We start from the raw sequence: 14,741 nt of genomic DNA on the forward strand, positions 1-14,741 counted from the left end.
GAATTATTATTTTTCCCCCACTAAGCTTTGCAGAGAGTGAAGTTGGAGGAGTGGCCGGCGCTGCTGGGGGCAGGTGAGGGCAGAGCCCGGTGGGCGCCGTTACCGGCCCCGGGCAGCGGCGGGACCGGCCCGGGGATACCTGCAACAGCCCTTCTTTATTTCTTTCTTTCCCCGCTCTTTCCCCCGTCCTTTCCCCGCTCTTTCCCCGTTCTATCTTCGTTCTTTCCCCGTTCTTTCCCCTGTCCTTTCCCCACTCTTTCCCCGTTCTTTCCCCATTCTTTCCCCTTTCATTCCCCGTTCTTTCCCCGCTCTTTCCCCGTTCTTTCCCCGTTCTTTTCCCACTCTTTCCCCGTTCTTTCCCCTTTAATTTCCCGTTCTTTCCCCGCTCTTTCCCCTTTTTCCCCTTTCATTCCGCTCTTTCCCCCGTTCTTTCCCCTTTCATTCCCCGTTCTATCCCCACTTTTTCCCTGCTCTTTCCCCCGTTCTTTCCCCGTCTTTTCCCCATTCTTTCCCCTTTCATTCCCCTTTCTTTCCCCGCTTTTCCCCCTCTCTTTCCCCCGTTCATTCCCCTTCCATTCCCCGTTCATTCCCCGCTCTTTCCCCTCCCGGCGGGGCGGTCCCGCTCTCTGCCCGCGCTCCCCTCCGTGCCCGGCAGGCGGCGCCCCCGTCCCGCCCTGTGCGCTGGGGGCTCGCGGCGCGATCGCGGGGAAGGAAGTGGCGGCTGCGGGGCCGCCGGTGCGCGGGGCTCCGGCCGGGCGGGCGGATCGATCCTAAATCCGCGCCACGGCAAGGCCAGGGCAGTGCCGGCGCGGGGGGCTGTCGGCTTTCCCCGCTCTCTCCTCCTCCTCCCCCGCGGCTGCGGCGGCCCGCCCGCCTCTCCTCTCCTGTCCTCGCCTTCCCCGCCTCCGCCGTCCCCGCGCCGCGGCAGCGCCGGCGGGTGAAGGAGCCCGGCCCGGATTATGCCAGCGGCTCGCGGCAATGCCGGCAGCCAGCAGACACCGCCCGTAGGCAACGGCAGCCGCCGAGCCGCGGAGGTATCGGTATCGGCATCGGCATCGGCAGCGGGAGCAGCGCCGGGAGCAGCCGGTGCGTGCTGGGGGCGCTGAGGGCGGGCGGGGGGCGGCGGGGCCGGCACCGACACCTGGCCGTGCCTCGGAGAGGGGAGGGAAGCGCGGGAGGCCTGAGGGGAGCTCAGCCGGGGTGGCCGGGCCCGAGGGGCGGCTGCGGTTCCGCCGAGGGGCCGGTGAGGCGCGGGGGCCCTCCCGGTGAGGCGGAACGGCCCCCGCGGGCCGCGGCCGGTCCCCGCCCGCACCGGGGGGTTCCCGCGGCCTGAGCGGGGCCGGGCTGCCCGGCCTCCCCCGGGATGCGGCGGGAAAAGTTTCCCGGTGGAGCCGGCGGTGAGCGGGAGGGCCCCGCGGCCGCGGCACGGCGGGGACACCGGACCGCAGCCCCGCGTTACCGGGGTCCCGCATTGCACGGCCGGTGCCGGGCTCTCCCCGCCCTGGTGGGACAGCCGGGGACCAGCGGACGGACAGACAGACAGACAGACAGACAGAGCACCCAGAGCGTTGGGGCCGGAGCCAGCCCCCGGGAGAGCTGAGCTCCATCCCGGCCTCCTTCCCCGGGTACCGCATCTCCGAGCCTGGGATTGCACCGATCCGGCTCCGGCAGAGCCCCCGGAGGGGGGTTTGTGTTGTGGTGGCCCAGGAGCCCCTGGGACGGGCCCGGGGAGGGAAGGGAAGGGTGAAGGCGCTGCCCGGGGGCGCCTCCCGTGCCTGGGGGAGAGGAGGGTGAGACCCGCAGCAGCCTCGAGGAATAAATAAATAAACCGGTGTCTGGTTATAAATGGGGGACAGCCCCCTGAGCTTTGGGGGCTCCAGACCCGCCTGTGTCAGGGCACTGATCGGGAGCTGGCCGTGCTCCCCAGGCCGTGCTTTTCCCTGCGGGAGTGGGAGGAAGAGATTCTTCCCTTTGGAAAGAGCAGAGTGCCCGTTCCTTAGCTGGATGATGGGCTGCAAGAAGGGATTCTTTTTGCTGGGCCTGGCAGTCCTTTCTCCCGGCCTCCCCATCCCTTGACAGAAGGAGTCCTGCCTGGTGAACAGCCCTGGGCTCCATCCCTGGAGCTGCTGCTGCTGCCCCGCGGCTGCAGCGTGAACAGCTCCAGCTGTTTGCCCAGCTGTGGGAGGCTCAAATCCCTTCCTTCACCTCCTCCCAGCCTCTCCTGAAGAAGCAGAAGCACTGAGTGCACTGAGGTGCTCAGCCTGGGCTTGGAGCATCGCTCAGGGCGCCCCTGTTCAGTCACTTCTGTCACATTTCTCATTTAAACGCCACGGCTGAGGTGGAGTTTGTTTAAAGCGTGTATTTAAACAAACAAACAAAAAAAAAGTTTTTTCATGTGTTGGGTACCTGCTCTAAAGTGAGAGCTTCCATCTTCTCTGTGCTCTGGGCGTCTGGAAGCTGCTGAGAGGAAATTTGATGTCAAGGAAGCATCTTCAGCCTTTGAAGACATAACCTGTGAGCGCTCAGTGGCAATAGATCTGCCTTTGTGGAGTTAAACAGGCGGATGTTTGAGTGCCTGTGAGAATACCAGTGGCTGTAGGGACTCCTCATCCCCCCATGGCACCGATTCCTGCTCTGTGCCCACACCTTTTTTTGCTGCTCGTGCTGTATTTTTATCGCCTGGTTTATTTTTGCCTTGACTGCCTTGTGCTCCCGAGTAACACAAGGGGACTGACTGTGCCTTACAGAGTTCAGCCCTGGCTTTTGGGCGAGGGGTTTCCCCCCATCCCACTGTTGAACTGCTGTTTGTAGGACAGCCCTTTTCCCTTTTTTTCCTACGTCAAACCTCATCCCTCCGGTGGCTGCTGGATCTCTGAGTGCCTGGTTATTCTGACAGGTACCAGCTCCTTGTTTTGGCTGCTCTGTAATTGAAACGCCTCCTCGGGTTATACGGAATAAAGGATGGCCAGGCATGATGAGAGCACGGTCCAGGCTTGTCCTGGCTTGTTGTTCGTTTCAGCATTTCTGCTCTGTGGTCCTTGCAGTGCGTTGAGGTTGTGGCAGCATCTCTGAGAGGGGAAGAAATGAGCAGCCAGCTTGTGCTGCTTTTGATGGAGCAGACTTCTGCTGGGCTTCATTAATCATATTTAAGTTTCTGTCGCTAACTTTTAATTAAAAGCATAGTTGATACCACTTTAATGAACGTACAGATGTTAGCCATCTTCATGCATAAAAATGCTTTTTAATTCCCTTACTATTCCCTTTATGGCCCTTAGATGCTTTTGTTGCCATCTAAACCGTGTACAGTAGCAGCTGTTTATCTTCTTAATAAAACTTTTTCTGGCATCTGTGTTCAGGAAACAATAATGGTTTGAGTAAACAATTCCCTGGTATCCTTTAACAATATTTTTTTAAGAACTTGGCAGAAAGGGTCAGAAGTGGTGCCTGAATAGGGAACTCCAAGGCTCTTGCTGCCTGTAGCCCTGAGCCTGATATAAGTCACCTGAAACTGTTGGCTGTTCTCAGCCTTATGTGAGTTGATAAAGAAAATAAGAAGCCCTCAGTGTATGACTTTTGATTCTGATGAGCTTCACGAGGCTCTTTTCCCCAAATGACAACTTCTTATTAAAATATCTTTTCTATTTTGGGTTTGCTGCTGATGGTGTGTGTCAATGCTTTGTCGCTTGTTGTGCATCTAACAGCCCGAGCATTTATTGTGATTTACCATCTGGCACGTGGGAGTTTTATCTAACTTCTCATTTTACTTGACAGCAACCAGTTTGGAAAGACCTTGTCCTGATTTTTTTTTTCCCCCCTAATAGAAGTTCTCAAAACTTAAAACTGACAACGGGGCTAAAAGGTTTGGAATTTAAATAATTACTCTCTTTTTATTCACAAATTGTTACTGCTTCTGTGAGCTGGCCAGAGAGAGAAGCAGCACATCCTTCAAGCGAGCTAATTTAAAGAAAGTCCCTCCAATTAATCCTAAAGAGCATTAATCTCCCCTCTGCATTCACATAAAACTCTTGTCATTCAGTTGCTGTCTTGGCAGCCTGAGTGGAAGGCTTTGGAAAATGGCAAGTGAAAGCTGATGCTCGGCCCTGAGTACAGTTTGACTCATGCCTTTCATGCATATTCACCATAATGTCCTGTTCCAGGACCAGCAGGATCCCTCGAGACACGTTTCTTCTTTTAAGGTGTTTTTCTTTCAGGCTTCCTCTTATTAGAGACTCAAATAAGAGAAGAGGTTAGAGACAGGCATCGATGTGTTGCTTTGCTTCATTTTTATTTTTTAAGAAGGAAAAAAGCAACTCATGGTTTTCTTAACAGCCAGTTTCTCTAAATGCTGAAGATGCTTTCTCATTTAATTTTAAAACTTGCTGACGTAGGGTGTGATGCAATTAATACTTCTGTTTATCTCCCCAAATTGGTAAAACATGCCTAAATTTAATTTTGAGCCCAAAAGCATCTTATAAACAAAAATGTTCTGCAGTTTTCAGCGTGAATGGAAATGGAATAATTAATGGAGGGGGGAGGGAATAAATAAACCACTTTTTATTTATAACTTGATTTCCTGGGTGTTGGAGGAAATCCAAGTGCCACAAAGATTGTACTGGGGCAGAGTCTGCCTGAGCTCACCCATGAACTGAGAGGGAATGTGGCTTCTCTAATTGTGCTCTCCATGCCAAGAGTCCTAGGAAAATTTAAATGAACAAAGTAATGGATGATATTTGAATGTTCTTAATGTAAGAAGAAAACAATCTAGCCTGGGGCTGGCCCAGATCCTGTCACTACGGGGAGTTGTAATCAGCACGATGCCAAGTCAACAGGCAGAGCTCCCCAAGTCAGGATTGTACATTTTTCCATAGGTAAAGGGGTTTGCTGGTGTGGCTTTAAATTTTTCTTTTAATTAAATACTTCTTAGAAGCTGACAGCAAAATGCTTCAGTCAATCCCACCGGAGAACTTAGAAACCAGTTGGAAAAAAGGGATCTTTCGTTTTGAAAGAGAGAAGGGGGGAGGAGCAGGGGACCTCCTGAGGGATGGCAGGATCTGGAGACAGAGCTGCTGCTTCCCCTTCCTGCAGCTCTTCCTGAGTGTGTGACACAGGCTCAGGCTTCAGGCGGGAGAAGAAATAAGAGGCTGCTCAGGCAAGTCGTTTTTGGGCAAATCTGGGTGCAGGGAAGAAATGAAGTTGGCACAGGGCTAAAACCTGCCCTGGGGCACCTGGCCACACCTGAGCTGATCCCAGCAAGGAGGTGCTGGGTTTGCAGGGAGAGGCCTTCCAGGAGGGAAAGGGAGGGAAAGCAGCTCCTTCCTGCCTCGGGGCTTGTGCCAGGCGTGGTGAGGAGGATGAGGAGGAGGATGAGCAGGAGGGACCCTTGGGCCAGGTTAGTGAAAGTGGGGGCCGGGCAGGGAGGGTCATTGTCCCCTTGTCCCCGCAGCCTCGCACCTGGCACCGGGCAGGGACACAGATGCCAGCGCCCTGAGTGTGCCCAGGGTGCCACCGAGGGCAGGGACAAAGCACACACACACCTGGGCTGGGGAAGGAGTGCTGATAGCAGCAGGGGCACCCACAGCACAGTCTCAGTCTCCCAACAGCAGCACAGGCTGAGTTTGGCTTCTCCTGACCCAGACAGTGGCTGAGAACTCCAAATTCGATTTTTTTTTTATTTTTATTTTTTTTCTGGTTTTAAACAGCCTCCAGAAAATCTTGCTCAGATAGATTTTAAGACTTAAAACATTCAGAAGTCTGCACCCCTGTGGGCCTCAAGTTGTTTTCCTGCAAAAACAACCCAAGCCTGAGTACTGAGTACCTTGGATAGCGAGGACTGTGCACAGCTTTTACAGCCCTGGCTTTGTGTGTTTGGACAGCTGAGGCTGGTGAGTTCTGAAAAGGGGGCTTGAACCTTAAAACTCTCCTTTGGCAGGAAAATAGGTGGGATTAGGTGAATTGGAGGGAGTCTCTTGATGTGATGAGGAAAAGTGATTTGCCACTCATGGCTTTCTTTAAACAGCTCATTCTCCAGTCAGAGACCAGGTACTGGGATTTCTGCTCAGGGATTTTCCACCAGTTTCTATGGCCTCATCATGGTGGGGGTGGGAACTGAGATCCAGAAAATCCAGCAGTGGAACCGAGGTGGTTTGCTGTGAGCTGGGAAGGCACAGCTGGTGAGGACTTGGGGAACAAAATAGTGAATGAACTGCTGAGAGCTTTGTAATTCATCATTGGACAGGGATTCCTATAATGGACAGGGAAGCTAACTCTGATTTGTTTGGATTGCTGGCACTTACATAACGATCAGGGAGCTTCAGGATACTAATTCAGGCTTAACCCTCAGAGCAGTGACCCGGGAAGGCATTTTAATGGCACGATGACCAATTTGGAGGGTGGCAGTGTGTAATCACATCAGCACGCTGAGGTATCTGGGCACTGCAGGGGCGAGGCCACCTTATCTCCTGCTCCAAAGAAGTTTGGCATTTGCATGACTTAACTCTGGATGTGTTAGAGGGGCCTTAATTCCATTATGTGCTTTAGAAGGTTATGGGAGGATTTCAGGTTTTTCTAGCACAGCCGTGGTAAGCAGCAGTTCAGCACCAGCTGTGTTTTGTGCAGGTATTCAATTCATAAGGAGCTGGGTTTGGATCGTTTTGTGTCTTTTCAGATAATTTGGATTGGAGGCAGAGTTATCTACAGTGTGGGCATTTCTGAAGAGGTAAAAAAAAAAAAAAAATGGGCTGCCATGAGGCACAAATGTTTGGCAAAAACAGCAAAACAATTTTTTTTCTAAAACAATAACATATGCACTTCTATACAGACGTGGTGTATACATCAGAGGACAACTCAGTGGGAATAATTTCACTTGTAATTCATTTCAAGATCAATACCACAACTTAAATAACCTTCTCAAGGTACAAACACGGTGGAATCACTTTCTCCACGTGGGTGGCTTACCTATTTCAATGTTGCCTTTTTTTTTTTTTTTTTTTTTTTAAAGACGGAAATAGAGATTTTATATTTATCATATCAGATGCAATTGAAATCTAAATATTTACATCTTTTCACTGGATCTGAGGTTGAGCACCAGCTGTAGGCGTTGCCAAGCTGTTTAAGTCGTCTCCTCCACAGGAGGAGCAGGTTGGTTTCTCCAGGGTGGTGGAGAGATGGCGCCTCTCTGTGTTTCTGGCTCTTATTTTTCCAGCTGGTCTCTGCAGCTGGAAATCCTTCCCTCTGTGGGCTCAGTGACCCGGCCTCACGTTCACAGGCTGTTCCAGCCTCAACATGTGTTGTCCCCACCGGAATGCAGAGTAAGCTGCAAGCTGTGAAACTGGAGGGGGAGTTTGGGAGATGAGGATGTAAATAACTCGGGGATATTCGGGGGAAAAGAGCAGGAGAGGGAGGAAGGCCTCTCACTTGCTTTTTCTCTGCCATCCCATCTCTGTGCTCTTCACAAGCAAAGGTGGAGGGATCACTTCTGTCTTGAACAAGGGTAAACCAGGAGCAGACAGAGGAAATGTTGCAGGCACAGTTCAGCAGAAGAGACACTAAAATTCCTGAGTTTTCTGTCTCTGGTTTTGTTTTGCTTGCCTTGTTTCCCTGTTAATTTCTTGAGCAGGCCTGACATGGGGCTTTTAGGCTTCTGATCCACCAAAGTGAACTGATGGAGAACACGTAGCCTGTTTTGTTCTCCCTCTCTTGTTTTAAAGGATCATTTCTCCAGACTCACGGGACTCTTTGTTTGTCTAACCTGTCTCTGGATTGTAAAACATTGTTCTGTGTTTTAACTTCAACAACAGTAAACATCTTCCATCAGATATCCTCAAAAATGTGTTTAGCCTGGGGCACAACTGTTTCTATTGGGACTAAAACAATTTTAATGCTCTCATTTGCTTCCATTTAATGCCTTAAATAATTTTTAAAAGGGACACCTTTATCTAACCTGCTGCCCACTGTGAGAAGAAAGAGCATATTTGGACAAGCCTCCTTGAAGGATTAAACTTTTCCATTCGGCTCCTGTGTGTTGCACTGGCTTCCCAGTTTTCATTTATACTTTTGTTTAGAGCAGGGAGAGATGGTTTGACTTGCCTGGCTGGGGGTTGGCACTTGGATATCTTTAGGTCAGATCTTCTGCCTCATGTCTGCCAAACATCTGGGCAGAGAGGATGGAGAGGAAAGAGCTTTCTGTCCTCCTGCCTGTTCCTTCGTACAGGTGCCCCAGCAGAAAAAGGAGCTTGACATAAAGGGGAGATTTATTTCACTGTCTAATGGAGCATCTGTATTATCAAAGGCAGATATGTCAGAGCACTTTCCCCCTCCCTGCTCTGTCTTTTGTTGTCTGAATGTCATTTTGCTGATAGAACTTGTGTTGTATTCCTTGTTATCAAAGTAGAACGGAAAAAAAAAACAAAAACAGGTGATGCTTTGTCTTAAACGTTGTTACCAAAATCATCAGCTAAACGGTGTTGAGTGAGGATTTTCATTCCTCACTCAGGTTTGAAGACTGAGTATGGTTTGGCTCTCAGACCTCCCATTCTTCCCAAATCAAGTTTATGGTAGCAGCAGCCATGAGTGTCAGCTTCTGATTATAAACAGATTTGGAGCCACTAAAAAACTCCTTGAAATCAGTTTGACAACTGTTTGAGAACCACCTTTTTAATATTCTCAGCAAGTTCCCTGCTGAGGTCTATTGCAGCAGCCTTGTAGATCTTGTAGATGTTAGTCTTTCCTGCATATTTTATTTTAACTTGCTCATAAGCTTCCTAGGAGAATGCACATGGATAAGCTTTTCCAAGCTTTTTAAAAATTCATTTTTGCATGGAAACCTGGGCTCAGCGAGCTGAGAGCTGAGTGGAAACTGGCTGAGCTGTTCTGGGAGGGGTGCAGCACCTTGGTGCTCAGAGCACTTTGCAGGGAGGTGCTTTTTGCTTTTCTTTGCGTTTTCTTGAGGCTTAAATCCCAATTTCTCCCCAGAGTTTCTGTCTCCAGGTGGGTCTCTGGAGCTGCAGGGGGTGGAGGGTGCAGCAAATCCATCACCATGGGAGACAGTGGGATAGACTGGGGGCTGTCAGGGTGCACAGGCTCAGCTGGGAGAAGGGAAGGGAGATTGGCTGGTGCTGGTTTTTATTCCTGCAGCCCCTGCTCTGAACCACCAGGCTCAGAAAACCTGAGCATTTCCTCAGGGAGCATCACCCCAGGCCTGTGCTGCGTGCCCAGGGCTCTGCACTGCAGGGATCAAGGGATATTCCATCTGGAGGTGGGAAAAACAACCCTGGCAGCCTTTCTTGCTTCCATGCTGGCAGCGGGAGCAGAGTCAGGGACATATTTCCATTTGACTCATCCCTTGTTGAGATGGTGACACCCTTGAGTCACATTAAAAACGAGACCTTGTAGCTGAGTTGGCACATCAAAGAGCAGGTGTTTGCTGGGGGTTTTGGGGGGTTTGTCCTTGGTTAGAAAATTATTTTTTCCGTTAGTGGAGATGGGATGAAATTGATTAATGGTGTTGCTGATGTCCTGGGTTAAAAATAACAGGAAAACCTGATTCAGGTGGAATGCTGGAAGTTAGCTGTCAAGATAACCTGCTTGAAATAGTTGTAAAGGCCTAAAAAATAAAATAAAATAATAAAAAAGATGAGTGCCCAGTAGCCAGATGGTTGGAAGAGAACACCCCACGATCAATGAGGCAATATGTAAATATTTTCGATCATTACCACAGTACTGCTGTGTTGACATTGAAATTCAGAGTGTTATTCTGTGGGACTCCTCATTGATCAGCAGATGAGCTCTGATAAAACAGAGGATGAAAGCACAATACTGAGCATTATTATGGGTTGTGGATTTCATTGACAAGGACAGGCTTCCATCAAGGGCTAGGAATGGATTTCAGACCCTGTTTAAGCACGTTACTGAGCCACTGTGTTCCTTCCCTGGCTGTCAGCTACCAATTAAATGGTGTTTTATTTCTTGAGCTGCTTTATTTCAGGTGAAATACTGCATAATTGACTAATTTTTCTGTGCTAATTGCTACATTTGTAAGGGAAGGGGCAAGGTGGAAGCTGACATAGAGTTCTCTGTTTGAAATATACCTGGCTAGAAATGACTGGAAAGTAATACCAATCAAACAGCTGAATTAAAACAATTTTTTTTAAAAAAGATCCTCTTGAAACCTGCTTGTGGAGACCCTGTCTGGCTGAGTCACTTAGAAACCTTCACGGGGTGATGAATAAAACACAAAATGCCTTTGGCATACATAGGTGCTGAACCCACCCAGAGGATTTTATTTTTTTTCTTCTTTAAGAAAAAAAATCCTGTCGGTTTTACTGCTCTCAGAGGGGAGTCTGAAGCATGACACTAAATAGATTCTTTTTAAGATCTGCACAGCCCAAAGCAATCCCAGTGCCCAGCAGGGGCTGCTGGTGCTGGTTCCTGGGATCCCACCCTGGAGGCAGCAGGGAGGTTTGGGAAGGTGATGTGTGTAGGGAGCAGCTTTGCCAGCTTCGTGTGATATTAAATGTCACTCTTCCTGTTTTACATAGACTGGTGTGAGGTTTCTAAAAATCTTGTAGAGTTTGGGGGTTTTTTTAAATATTTTTTTCTTGCTGTTGATCAGAGCGATGGATTGTAACACTTCCCATTTCATATAAGGGAATAAAGACTTTTAGGAAAGGATTAATGACTTCTAAGGAAGGAAGGAGAGGGCTCTTGGCAAATGAAAAAAAAAGCTCATTATAGCTACAGCAGGGTCCAGAGCCCAGGCAGCTTCTGGAAGCATTTTGCTGTTTGTTTTCCCTCCCTTTCCCTTGGGTCTGGCTGCTCACAGTGCAGCCAGGACCTTGTGCTCCTTTGGGAATGTAACCCCGGGGCACTTCGAGGGTCCAGATGCTGCAAACATCAGAGAGGGAAAAACGGTCTCGGTGCCTTTCCAAGCTGCTCGTATTTTCCACTTAACTGCTGCATCTCTCTTGCATGTTGATTAATTTCCTGGCACGTCCTGGAGCCTGTTCCTCCGATTAGAATTCTTCAGGATTTTGAATTTATTTCCCTGTGGTTTGTTGATTTTTAGTTGCTCACTTATATCCCCTTTAGAGCTTTAGGGTGGCTGGTAGGAGAACAGAAACCACCTTTTCTGAGGATAAAAGGCTCTGGAGACTCTCTGTGGTCTGAAACTGATGCTCCCAAACCATGGGCATGTGGTGTTTGACCACAGCTGACACTTGGTAAGGCTTAGAATTTATTCATGCAGATTGGGCAAGAGCAGGCTGAGCTGGACCAGCTGTGGTGATCATGAGGAACAGTTGTGTTGGTTCATTTCTCCCTGCAAGACAATGCTGTTGGTGCAGAAACCGTTTTATTGCCTGTGCTTGGCAGGGCTCTGTTGCCCAAGGCTGGTGAGTTGTGGTTTGGGGTTGTCACCAGGTGTGTTTGTCCAGGTCATGGTGAGGTGGGAGCCCTGCCTGTCCCACCAGTATAAACTGATTTAGTTTAGCAATGGTGCCTCCTGGACGGACTGGAAAGTGAAGTGCAGCACATCAGTTCAGCAGAGAAGCCTTCAGAAAGCATCTTATAATTAATTAATCATCCTCCGTGGAAAGGTAAATGCCAGTTCTGTTAGTGCAATGTGGTGTTTTCAACGTCGCTGCTAAAACCGAGCCGTGTGGCACCTCTGCCTCTTTGCCAAAGATATTTACATGTGAATCTGTCTATTAATAACTCTGGTCTGCTTTCCTGTGCCTCAGGTGCTGCTGAGCTGTTGTGCTGCTCCAGAACCAAACTGTGGTCTTTGATTCGGTTCTGGGCTGCTCCAGTTCCCTGGAGAGACACTTCCCTGAAAGCCTTTTGAGGACTTTGTAACGTTCCTCTTTGCAAATCACCCATAATAAAAACGTTGTTGCAGCCTTTTGGGAGCTCTTGCATTAACTCACATTTCTGTGCTTTTGTTGCGTTGCTTTTTCCTGGTGGTTTGGACAAATGTGCCCCTTGTTTAACAATGCTGAATCCTCCCACACTTTGGGGATTTAATTCGAAAGTAGAAGCAGTTTTAACTGTGTGCTTGGTTTCCTTTTAGCACAAAATGTTTCTGAAATGCAGACAGGGTTAATGATTATAGAAGAGGATGAAAACTTGACAATTTTTAAGTTTAAATTTTGCCTTGGTAATCTGTTCTCACACCTAAAAATAAGTAAATTAAGAATAGCATCAGCAAGGCCTCTGCAAACTGCAGTGACTTTAAAAAGTGATGACTTGGGAATACAGTCAAGGTGAATTGTTTATGATTATTCCAGAAAACAAGTTTCATAGATGTCATAATGTCCTAGGCTACATTAATTATCTATTACTTTTAGTGTTTGCTGCAGAGAAAATGCTAGTGTTTCTGTTTTCCCAGAGGCAATACTTTCCGTTTCTCTTGTACAGAAATGTTTTTGCTTTTAATCACTTTTGATTGCAGTACCATTAACAAGTGTGCAGAGAACTCAGTTTTTCTGTTTGGGACAATTGCTACAGACTTACTGTCACTGAAAAGAAGAACTTTTGTCATCCTTCCCTAATCCACAACACAGGGGAAAAAACCCAACCCCAGAACAAAAAAAAAGAGGAAGGAAGATTGATTTTTCTTAGCTGGAGGAGGCTTTGTTGCTGCTCTTCCAGGTTTGCAGGTTCCCTGGGGGGCTTTGAGATTGGCCTCACTCAAACTCTGAACCCCTTTGAAGTGCTGTGTCCAGGCCCTGCTAATCCTGAGAACTGTTCCTTGCTCAGCAAAGCCAGACAGAGAGAGCAAGAGCTTGTTCTGACTCCGTTTTTTGCATTTTATTTACCAAAATGTGGATTTCCTGGGTAGTTCTTTTGGAAGGATGGTGTATACAGCACCTAGAGGAATTTGTGTTGCTTGTGGAAAATGGAGAGAGAATGGATATGGACAAATCCCAATGGCTCGAGGAATGGATTATTGTATAACCTGTAAAAATTGGAAGGGCTCAATCAGACTGGAGTTAGAAACTACAGAGTTATAATGAATCCTTTTGAAAGAGAAAGGTAATGTGAGGATTCTTGTTTACTTGCAAATCAAAGTGGTAGAATGGCTAAAAGGGACTAATGGAATATTTGCTTTCATGAAAAGGCATTTAAAATTCAAAGGCAAAGCAAGATTAAAATGATATATTTAAATATATTTCCATCATACAGATTTGAATAGTTGCTTCAGAGAAAAAGTCCTTTGGGCTTTGCATCATTGCATTGTATATAACAGTAGGGGATGAAACACTTTACATTTCATTTTATGAAAAGAATTTTTATTTAAATCATTCCTTAGGAGTTTAGGGGGTTAATTGTGACCCAAAGCACGCACACAAAATACTGGCAAAGGTATAAAATTACTGAATATTTTTTCTTCAGTTATAAAGAGGATGTAATTTTAAAAGTAGTGGTGATTTTCAGTGTTAATTTTGTTCTGAGCTTGAAGAATTAATTTTATTTATCTTCTAGTCTTGACTGTATTAACAGTGGCAACAAGATCAGTAGTCAATGAAAGAAAAGAAAACTAAGATTAAATTTCAGATAAATTCTGATTGGATCCTAAACCACAGAGCCACAGACTGGACTTGTGGTTTCCAGTTCTGGCAGCTGCAATCTAAAAGTTGCATCACAGAAAGTTTTGAGATAGGATAAGCAACTTGGTGCCCAACACTTTCAACATTATTATTATTATTATTATTATTATTATTATTATTATTATTATTATTACTGCCACCCGGCCTGGGAAAGCAGAAGTGGCATTTGGGCTCTGTGTTCCTGGCTCAGCTGTGAATCAGCAAATGACGTTAATAAGCATTTGTGGACTAAATATATTTTTAAGCTGTCTGGCTGCTTGCTCTTGGTGAGATTTCTGAGATTAATGGTCCTGAAACGTTATTCACATTTGCTCTTCCTCCAGGATGGGTCTGACCTGGGCAAACTCTATTATATTTTTTTAAATTGCTGTGCAAGAAGTTACAAGAGTGAAGATCAGTTACTGGGGTTTTTTTTTAAGCTGTTGGCAAGACATAAATTTATGTTAACTGAAGCAGCGTTTGCAGCTAAAGGTATTGATGGTTTTTCCAAGCATTTCAGGTTCTTTAGTGGAGGGAACAGCGTGTATTGATGTTTTATTTATTTTTTGTGTAACGCTTTGGTAGCAGGTGCTGGTGTTAAGGCTTGGGTCCAAGTCCCAGTCGAGGAGATGTGCTTTTATTTGTGTGGTTGTAGTCCCAGATTTGCATGTTCCAGTGCAAAACACAGCTCCTGCTGCTGGGAAGGAGAGCTAGGGAGGACAACTGTGCCCTTCCTGACCTGAAAGGAGAAAGGATATTTCTGCTGATGGGGAGCTCAGTGAGATAGAGGCAATTTTAATGTGAGCATGTGGGTTTTGGGGGGTCCATGGGTGACTTGTGGGATGTACTCCAACCTTCCCTCCTCCATCACCCTGTTAGACCAGTGCTGTGAGAGCCCTGGCTCTGCTCTGGCTGCTGCTTGGAGGACAGAGAAACAAGGATAAGCCAAGACATTAAAGAAGACCTAAAGGAACCTGGATATACTTGGGGAGATCATCAGTAGAGAGGGGAGTGGAGAGCACAGGTGTGTGCCCTAAAGTGCAACCCATCTGCTTTAAAAGCAGCATTAAAGCCAGTTTGCAGTAATTGGAGGTAAAGATGAGCCTGCCTGAAGGAATCTCTTAAAAAGACAACGGGGCTGCTTGGAATGATGAGCAA

At 47.5% G+C, this 14,741-nt stretch overlaps 1 protein-coding gene across 8 annotated transcripts in view; it reads left to right on the top strand.

The window, feature by feature from the left end:
* Positions 1 to 1,027: 1,027 nt before the first annotated feature.
* PITPNM2 (phosphatidylinositol transfer protein membrane associated 2) overlaps positions 1,028 to 14,741 on the top strand; it is a 121,009-nt gene continuing 107,295 nt past the window's right edge. For all 8 annotated transcript variants that reach the window (XM_083873575.1, XM_083873581.1, XM_083873577.1 and 5 more), the window contains exon 1: positions 1,028 to 1,086. The gene's annotated coding sequence lies outside the window, so the exon portion shown is untranslated. The remainder of the gene's footprint in view (positions 1,087 to 14,741) is intronic.

This window comes from Zosterops lateralis, assembly GCF_965231275.1.
Source record: "Zosterops lateralis genome assembly, chromosome: 17".
Taxonomy (NCBI): Eukaryota; Metazoa; Chordata; class Aves; order Passeriformes; family Zosteropidae; genus Zosterops; species Zosterops lateralis.